A 10,588-nucleotide genomic window follows, 5' to 3' on the forward strand; every position below is an offset into this window, starting at 1 on the left:
CGGCTTGGGGATTGGTTTGGATCCGGGTGTTCGTGAAAGGCCGTTGGTGAAGTGTGTGACAGGTCAGGTGTGTGAAAAAAGAGGTGTGCGAGAATGTCCGACCATGGGGTGTGTAAGGAAAAAGTGCGCGCCGACCAGTGAGTGTGCTGTCGAGAGTGAGTCGGTCGTAGCGCATGTGCGAGGGGGTACATGGAAGCGCGGTGTGGTAAGAGTTACAGAGGATGTAACGAAAGAGTGTGCGCGAGAGGATGCGCGAGAAAGGTGTGTAACGGACGGGTGCATGAGGAAAGAGTGTGCTGTCGAGAGTAAGGGTGAGTGCGCTGTCAAGAATGGAGGTGAGAGTAGTGAGAGTGACACGGAGCGTGAGTTGGTTGTGACAGGTGAGCGAGGATGTACACCTGGAATGGAAGGATGCACACCTGGAATGGTAGAGCGTGTGTGGGAATGCACACTTGAGTTGGTCGTGAGGCACGTGGTTGGGTGTGCGGGTGAGAGCACACCTGTGGTTGTCACAGAGGAGGTGACCGAGGAGGGGGCGCGAAGAGGTGTGTTGGTGAGGTGTGCGAGCGACGAATGTGTGCCAAGGTGTTCGGTGGTCAGGTGTGTGACCAAGTCGGTGAGCGGAATGAGTGTACCGAGGTGTGTAAGGAAAGGTACGAGGAGCATGGGAACAGCTGGAGGTATGAGCAAGAAAGGGGTAGCGTATGCATGTAAGCATGCAGGTGAAGCATCGACGGTAACCGGGTTAGAGGTTAGAACGACTTATAGCCGAATCGGGCCCTCGGTGCGCGTCGGGCAGCTTCGCGTGCCGCGAGGACCAGCGGGGATCCGAACCACGGCGGTTTCGAAAGAACCGCCGTACGCGATCCACGCTGTGCCTCGCTTGGAACGGCCGCGTCCGGGCTCCACTAGGCGGAGCGGGCAGCCCGATAGGAAGGGTCGTCATGGCGACCACTTTCTATTGAGACGTGCCGGCAGGTCGAGATCGGGACATTGGATGGCTCCACGCCGAGGTGGTGCGTGGGATCTCGGCCTGGGTAAGCCCCCGTCCCTGCCACGAATGCGGGACGTATCCAGCCGCCGGCACCAAAGAACCCGCGTTCATTGCTCGGCTGTACGAAGCCGAGCTTTAGAAGGGAATTGGCGCACCGAGAGGATGTAATAAGTAGACGGGTGATGAGGATAGTGTTTTGGCCCCGAAATTGGAAAAAAAAAGCAAAATTTGATGATTAGCAGTAAATGGCAAATTTTTGATTTGTTGGATTTGGACGAGCGAAATTGATAGTAGGACCTCCCCGATGTGGTGGGATGGCAAATCCACCATCCCTCACAGGTGGGGCAAATGCGCTATAGTTTATGGGGTGTATGGCAGTGAAAACTAGCCCGGGTGGGTTAGGATATCGTGTGTAGGGATCTAGCGGAGATGACATTAGGTAACGTTAAGGTTAGTTAGTGACTGATACCTGTAGTGAGGACGCAGGTAGTTTAGTGTGGATGATAATGACATGGGAGCGCAATAGTTTAAAGGGACGACTGGGAAGCGCAAGTTTCAGAGGGGAGTAGTTAGCTGAGATGATGCCGTGTGTTTGAGGATTGAACAGGTGTGATTGCACAGGTGTGCAACTGAACAGGTGTGTGGAGCAGTGTATGAGTGAGTGAAGGTGATTGTGTATTGTGCTGACCCAATGGTCCAGGAAGAGGAGGAGGGTGCAGGTGGCACCAGGGGATTGCACAGGTGTGCAACAACAGGTGTATGTGGCTGTGTGGAATAAATGGTAGTGTGGAATAAATGGAGTATTGGAATGGATGGTCGTGGAGTGAGTATGGTGGAAATTGTGGAGTGGAGTGGATGGTGCGAAGGTGTGAATGGGGGAAGAGTGGACCCCCATCACGGATACCCGGGGCGGGTAGAGTAAGTGTTAGGTAGAGGGTATAGGTAAATTGTGGTTGGATATTGGCATCTGTGGTGCAGGTGAAAGAATGGTCTTTGGATGGGTGCATTAGTGTTGTGGAAATGGCTGGGCGTGTAGCCTGTTAGTGTGTGTAGTTGGTTTGGGCACTCCACCACTGTGAGGATGTCGGCCAGGTGAGGCCGCAGGTGGGCTCTGGGAGCCGGTAGTTGTGGATGGGGCCCGAGGATCCGGAGGACGGACCCGGGTAGCCCAGTGCCAGAGGGCACCAAGGGGTGACAGAGCCAGGAGGGGCTTTCCCCAGTTAGTTAGGTTAGGGTGAGGAGCTAGGTAAGCTCGGGTGGCAACTGCAGTGGTGGAGGTGTGCAGGTGGGTAGACCTGCTGGGAGAGCTACACGTCGCAGCCCAGAAATTGTGCGAGGGCACCGGGAGATGAATCGGGGGAGTGATACCCCAAATTGAGAAGCACCACAGTTTGGGCAATGGGAATTGATTTTTAGAACCCATAGTGTAAGTTGGCCAATGGATTGGCAGGGAGAGACCCCGGGTAGTGTAAAGTGTGTTAATGTCATTTAGAAAGTAGTTAGGATGAAGTCTCCTCGCACCATCTGCATCCACTCACCTGAGGTGACAGGAACTCCACACCATGCCATGTTTTATTATTTTTTTATGATGCAAATGTTTTGGTTTGTGAGACGCATCATGACGTGGGTGTGACATTGTGCGTAATTCCATCTCTCCCTCCTTATGAGGATTGATGACGAATTGGGTGATGGCAAATTTTGGTTAGAGGGATTGTGGTGACGAATTTGGTATAGAGGAAATATGGGGAAGACGTGACAGTAGTGACGAATTTGTAAATGGGTAGATTTTGTACATATGGGGTAAGGGCAAGGGTAGTGTAGGTGACAGGGGGGTGACGTACGGTAGGTACGAGCTTTCTCATTTCGCTCTCCGTACGCATTTCGCCTTGCATTGCCTTATTGATGTGTACCCTTGTGACCTTACCCCTCACTCATTTGTCTTTCCCCTTTTGTCTCCCACATGACCTGTGCGCCATTGGGCGCCGAGGGGAGCGTGCGTGGGTCGGCCATTGTGCGCCCGAAATTCCCAGAACCAGCTGTCTGCATCGATGCACCACATTATGGACCACATGCCTGTGGCCGAGCACCACTTATGGACCCCATGGGTTGGGGCAGGGCCCCTCTGCTGGAACCGGCCATGAGGGCCCGAAATCTTGCTGGCGGACCTTGGCCACAGGGCACCGATGCCCCACAGGTGAACCACACGTAGTCGGCCCTGTGGGCCATAAATAAAGAAAATAAAAAGGACACATTGGGCACACTTTATTACAAATAGGCCGCCAGTAAGAAAATGAAAGAATGACAACATCTGGAAGACCAAATAATAATAACCAGCAGAGGGAGCCGAAGAGCAAGAGATCACCTGCAGGGTTAGGGGTTGTTTGGTTATTTTTTATTGTTGAACACTGATGAACTATGGTGACTGCACCGATTGGTGCTTGAGGGTGCTTGTATTGGTGCGTTTTTGGGTGCTTTCATGGTGCGTCGATGCAGAGCAGACTGTCTCCCCCCCAGAAAGAACAATTACAGGTCCTGGGTTAGTCTTGTAAATAAAAGTAGCGTCAAGTGTAAATAATGCTTCCCACCGTCAGTGTGTAGTTTGAAGACCATTCCGCAATTCGGTTAACTGTGGGCGTAAGTCTGTTAGGCAGGGTGCAATGGAGCAGCGGGACACATTTATTTATGTTTTAAAACTGTCGCACTCAGGGTCAGGTTAAAAGTAGAGGGAACTACACCTACGTGTCACACTAAATAAAAGTTGTAGGCCCGGGACGTGCCTAAGAGGAGGAGGGTGCAGTGTTGCGGAGATGAGGACTGTATTTTTTTTGATTGTGTGCTGTATTATTATTATTATTGTTATTCTGCGCCTCCCTACCTCCGGAGCTGTGTAAAGGTGAAAGGGCATCCCATAATTAGTCCACAAGCATACACATCAGCCAAATAATAGAATACCCCTGTTTGATAGTTATCTCTTATTCTGTGTTTTAGAGTAAGGCTGTGTCTCCCATTAATTGAAGTACTCCATTGCACCAGTGAAAGAGAATAGATCCCCTTTCATTCCCATCCCCAAAATCCCCATTTCTTTTACATCCCCTCTGGTCATTGCCGAGCCTCGATTGCCAAATTACCTCCCCTCCAATAACCGCCATTGACCATGAGGCAGGGTCGGAGAAGAAAGGCGTGTCTCCACCTCGTCATAGAGGGGAAGAGGGGCGTGCCCGCCCGTCGTCATCAAGGGCGGAGCGAGAGGGTCGCGCGACCAACCAGGGCCGAGGTGAGCACCCCGATGGGCGTGTCCAAAAGGCCGGCGGCTTAATCGCCGGAGGCGCTATAAAAGGCGCGCACGCAAAAGTGAGTAGAGAGAGTCGTGAGGAGTCAGTCAGTGGAGTCGGTGGTCAGTTGGTTGCATTGGTTGCGTTGGTTGCGGTGAGGAGTCGGTGGTGGTGGTCAGTTGGTTGCGTTGGTTGTGGTGAGGAGTCGGTGGTAAAGAGTGAACGGACCAAGAAAGAGGTGAGGGTTTGGACCAGACGAGTCGGACAAGGCCTGGCAAAGCACGCGACGTCCACAGCAGCCACAACAGCAGCTTGGGGGCCTGAACGGCGGTTTGGAGCAGGGCCGTGAAGGAACGGCGGCTGCTCAACGCGCCGGTTGTGCTGCAGGACCCCCTTGGACCTTCCTCTCCCTCCAGCCATCCACCTCCTGCCATTCCATCCTTCTTGTGTACGTGAGTTTGTTCTGTTTGTTCTGTCCTGGGTTAATTAAGTCTGTATAAGCTAGTATTTTCACTGTGTCACCTGCGTCTTATGTGCTTGTAAATAAACGTGACTGCTTTCTTTTTGCTTATGTGTGTAAATAGTCAATAAATTCAGTAGTATTTCCAAACCTTTCTTTGCCTTCGTTTTCCTCTTTGCATTCGTCGTTTTAGTCTTTTCCCTCATTGAGCAGCCGCGGTGCGATCTGGTCAACGTCGGGTGGAATCGGGTTCTAATCGGGGAGTAACTGTTCGGTCGCGGTTGGACCATCCGCTCGGCCCATCATACCATCTAAACCGCGATCAGTAACAATATATATATATATATATATATATATATATATATATATATCTATATATATAAATATATATATATGTGTGTGTGTGTGTGTGTGTGTGTGTGTGTGTGTGTGTGTGTGTGTGTGTGTGTGTGTGTTAGCTGCTTACCTGCTTTAAATGAAACTAATTAGCTGCTTTCCTTCTTTAAATTGCATGATTATTCTGTGGCAGACAATCAGCTTTGAGATGGTCTATTTGGGCTGAAAGTCAACCAATTCATGTTTTCAGGATCTTGCATAGGAAAGCAAAATGATGTGTAAAAGACGTCAACAATAACAGTACAAGCTGTAGGGCAAAATGTTAGCCCATGGAGCATTAGAGTTTATTGAGTCTGTCACCTTTGCTTAATCGGAACACAACAGAATTGGCAAGACACTCATCATTGCTGAATGCAAGCAAAGACGAGGGAGCAGAGCGAATGTGCAGTGGCCTGCAAAAGTATTCACCCCCTACCAATAATGCCTCATTTAGATCAATTACAAATTATGTAGAAACAAATTTTCCAAATGAACTTTTTACAGCGTAGCCCAAAGGACAAATCCGTATGGAGCAGTGTTTGTCCAACCGTATGTATGCATGTCCCCTCAAACGTGCACCAATCAGAGCTGAGGATATGGTCACACGACAGGGTGATGTGATTACATCTGATGCCATTACGGCATATGAGGGCTGACTCCACACTCAGCCATTTTGATTTATATGCCGTTCAGGCCGAATATATCGTCAAACCTGTCATATATCACAATTGCCATGCTCTACCTCTACGGTTTTTTTTGTTTGTTTTTTGTATACAAGACCAAGGCTCGTGAAAGAGCTAACAATAATCACACAAAAAGTCAAACCGACACATAAAACACAAAAAATAAGGGGAGTGGTAGACAAGATGGGGAGAGAGGGCGAAGGACACAAACAACATTAGAGAGCAGGGACATCGGGAGAAATGTGGGAGGGGGAGGGCTTGGGGGGAGGTGGGAGAGGTATAAAACATATGAACACTGCAAGGACTTCCAGGAAAGAAGTTGGAATTTCCAAAACAAAAGTGTATCTGGGGTGAATTAGCGGGGGTAGAAAAGATCAATGTTTTGGATGGGGAAAGATAAGAGATGGTGGTGAACAGCTGTTTTAAAGACCTGGAGGGAGGAGTGGGATTGAAGGGAGTGGGGGTGTTTGCTCCAGAGGTGGGAGAAAAGGGGAATGAAAGAGTGAAGGTGACCAGAGAGCCTAGATTTTGGCAATTTAATCATAAGAGGGTTGCTGGCAGATCTTGTGCGACCTGAAGGAATATTGGGGGGACAGAGCACCGAGAGCTGGGGGAGCAAGGCCGGAGAGGAGTCGGTAGAAGACAGAAAGACGACCAACCTGCCTGCGGTGAGTGAGTGAAAGGCCCTCGGAGTTAACTTCATCGCAGGAGATTCCAATGATTCTGAAAGCTTTGGTTTCAACAGCGTGAAGCCGAGCTAGGTGCGAGGCAGGAGCACCAGCCCAGAGGGGGGAACAGTATGGAGGGGAACAGTGTGAAAACACAAAAAATGCATCGTCTTCAGATGCACCAGATGTAAATGCACAATTCAGTGTGAAACACAAAAAAACCGATTGTTAAAATGATCATGAAATATCAAAAGCATCGTCGTTACAGGTCTTCCAATGACACAGTATATATAGGCCTTAGGCTTCATGCCTTCATGCCTCACATTCAGACTGTTTCGGACAAATTAGCCCAGGTTTCTTAATACAGTAGTATTGTTTTCGTAATAATAATAATAATAATATTAACGTTAATACTAATAGTATAGTAAGTATAATTGTAACACTGTAATCCCTTTGTCGTTATTGCAAAGTTTCTAGATTGAAGCGGTGTATGGTTCATGATTCAATGATAAGTGGTGTATGGCTCATGATTCAATGATAAGTAGTGTATTGTTCATGATTAAATGATAAGTGGTGTACTGTAGCGGCTGCCGCTGGGGTTACACAATCGCCTTGCACCTATCAAGGACGCGGAGCGATCACCAGGCCGGGCTCGTCCAGGACGCCCGGGCAGGCCCGCGCTCGACTTGCCAGGCCTCGGTCGGGACGCCCGGGCAGGCTCGCCCTCAACTTGCCAGGCCGCAGCCGGGACGTGGGGCCACGCCCCCTGGCGCCAGGCCTGGGCAAACCCCCTGGCGGAATAGATATATATTGCTGACCGTAAAACGTTTTTCCCAGAGTGCCTGAGTGTTTGATTCGAATAAAGCAGCTCAGATGAATTCAAGCTTTTTGTCGCGTCCATTCTTTCGATCGACGTGGGAGCCACAGCTCCTTCATTGGTGACCTACCGACATGGACACGGCAGTGACGCTTAAACTGCCTACCTTCTGGGAGGCTCACGCGGCTGTTTGGTTCGCTCAGGCGGACTCTCAGTTCGCCCTGCGAGGCATCACCGCGGACGACACCCGCTTCCACCATGTTGTGGCGGCGCTTGGTTCCGCCACCGCGGCCCGCGCCTTGAGCCTCCTCGAGCACCCGCCGGCTGCTGACAAATACAGCGCGATTAAGAAGCTTCTCCTCGATGCTTTCGCCCTCCCAGCGGCGGAACGCGCACGGCGCCTGCTCGATTTGCCTGAGCTCGGCGACACGCGCCCTTCCGGGCGAATGGACTACATGCTTTCGCTGCTCGGCGAGCACTCTCCGGCATTCCTGTTCCGGGAGCTGTTCCTCCGTCTGCTGCCTAACCCGGTACGCCTCGCCCTGGCAAGCACGACGATCACAGATCCCCGGGCCCTTGCCAGAGAAGCCGACAAAATCTCCGCCGCGGGACAGCGCATCGCAGCGGCGACATGGGACCCGCCGCCGCCTGATGCACCATCCATGGCGCCCGAGCACCCGGCGCGTTCGACGGTCGAACTGCCGACGCAATTGGCGGCCGCTATACCGAGCCGACCACGTCCAGCACGACGTCCGAAGCCTCCACCCGACCAAGCGTGGTGTTCCTATCATGCCAGGTTCGGACAGAAGGCCCGGACATGCCGACCCCCGTGCACCTTCGGCGGGTCGGGAAACGGCCAGGCCGGCGTTCATTACCTGCCATGAGCGCCGGCCACAGTCACACGGGCAACTTACTGTTCATCACGGACAAAGCGTCCGGACGGCGCTTCCTGTGCGACACCGGCGCCCAACTGAGCGTCATGCCCGCCTCTGACCAGGACAGGCAATCCGCGGTTTGCGGCCCCTCCTTGGTTGCGGCCAACGGATCGACTATCCGCACCTTCGGCCCGCGCAACGTCACCCTCTGCTTCGGCGGCCAACGCTTTGCTTGGACGTTTGTAACCGCCAACGTGCCCATGGCTCTGCTAGGCGCCGACTTCCTCTGCGCACACGGACTGCTGGTGGACGTCCAACGGCGTCGTTTAATCAACGCTGAAACCTTCAGCTCCCTGGTATGCACATTAAGCAGCTCCGCGCCGACCGAGCTGGCATGCGCCGTCCCGGCGGCGAACGAGTTTGCTCGCCTGCTCGCGGAGTTCCCGGCCCTCACGCGGCCGACGTTTTCGGCCGTCGCAGTACGGCATGGGATCGAGCACCACATACCAACCACGGGCCCGCCGGTCTACGCCAGGGCCCGCCGCCTCGACCCAGCCAAGCTTGCCGTTGCGAAGGCCGAATTCGACGCGTTGGAGCACCTCGGCATCGTGCGGCGCTCCGATAGCGCGTGGGCCTCGCCACTGCACATCGTGCCAAAGCCGGGGGGTGGATGGCGCCCGTGTGGCGACTACCGCCGTCTTAATGACGCTACAACACCCGACAGGTACCCGATCCCGCATATCCAAGACTTCTCCGCCCGTCTGGCGGGACGGGTCATTTTTTCGAAAATTGATCTCATACGGGGATATCACCAGGTACCTGTCAGGGCGGCCGACGTCCCTAAAACGGCAGTCATCACGCCGTTCGGCTTATTCGAGTTCTTGCGGATGCCGTTTGGTCTCAAGAACGCGGCTCAGGCGTTCCAGCGCTTGATGGACGGCGTGCTGCGTGACCTGCCGTTCCTTTTCGTTTACCTGGACGACATCCTCGTCGCCAGCATGTCCCGGGCCGAGCACCTCCTCCACCTCCGAACACTGTTCGGGCGCCTCAGCGAGCACGGCCTCATCGTCAACCCGGCCAAATGCCACTTCGGCACGACGGCCGTTGATTTTTTGGGCCACCACATCACCAAGAACGGGGCTGTGCCGCTGCCAACCAAGGTCGAGGCCATCACCACTTTCCCGCGTCCCCGCACCATAAAGGCCCTGCAGGAATTCCTGGGAATGGTGAATTTTTATCACCGCTTCGTGCCCCGCGCTGCTCAACTCATGCGGCCCCTCTACGAAGCCCTCCGGGGCAAGCCGGCCAAGCACGACATCGCCTGGTCCGCAGCAATGGATGCGGCCTTCCAAAGCTCAAAGCGGGCCCTCGCCGACGCAACACTGCTCGCTCACCCGGTGCTCAACGCTCCCATCGCCCTCACCACGGATGCCTCCGACTACGCGGTGGGCGCCGTACATGAGCAATGGGTGAACGGGGTTTGGCAGCCACTCGCTTTTTTCAGCCGGCAGCTCCGGCCGAACGAGCTCAAATACAGCACGTTTGACCGGGAGCTCCTCGGTCTACACCTGGCCGTCCGCCATTTCCGCCACCTCCTGGAGGGCCGACCTTTCACGGCGTTCGTCGACCACAAGCCGTTGGTTTACGCCATGGCCAAGGTCACGGAGCCATGGTCGGCCCGCCAACAGCGCCACCTCTCCGCCGTGTCGGAGTTTACCACGGACATCCGGCACGTCGCCGGCAAAAACAACGCCGTGGCCGACTGTCTTTCCCGGGCCAGCGCGAACGCGGTCCACCTGGGCGTGGATTTTGCGCTTATGGCGGCGGACCAAACCACCGACACCACGGTGCAAGCCCTCCGGGCGGCGGACACGGGCCTCCGCCTGGCCGACATCCCCTGCGCGGACACTGTCCTGCTCTGCGACGTCTCCCAAGGCCGGCCTCGCCCCATCGTGCCCGTCACCTGGCAACGCCGCATCTTCGCCTCCCTCCACGGCCTTTCCCACCCGGGCCGGAAAGCTTCCCAGAAGCTGGTGTCGGCGCGTTTCGTCTGGCACGGCCTTCGTCGGGACGTCCGCGATTGGACCAGCGCCTGCACCGCCTGCCAACGGGCCAAGGTCCACCGACACACCCAGGCCCCGCTGGCACCTTTCACCGTGCCCGAACGACGTTTCGACCACGTCAACGTGGATCTGGTGGGCCCCCTTCCCCCATCACGAGGGTTCACACACCTGCTCACCATGGTGGACAGGACCACCAGGTGGCCGGAGGCCGTTCCCCTCGTCTCCACCACCACCGCCGACGTGGCGCAGGCCTTCATCGCCACCTGGGTCGCCCGCTTCGGCGCACCGGCGGACATCTCGTCAGACCGCGGACCACAGTTCACCTCTGAGCTGTGGGGCGCGGTCGCCCGCAACCTGGGGGTCAAGCTCCACCGTACTACG

The sequence above is a fragment of the Myxine glutinosa genome, chromosome 11, assembly GCF_964187855.1.
Source record: "Myxine glutinosa chromosome 11, kmMyxGlut1.1, whole genome shotgun sequence".
In the NCBI taxonomy this organism is placed as follows: domain Eukaryota; kingdom Metazoa; phylum Chordata; class Myxini; order Myxiniformes; family Myxinidae; genus Myxine; species Myxine glutinosa.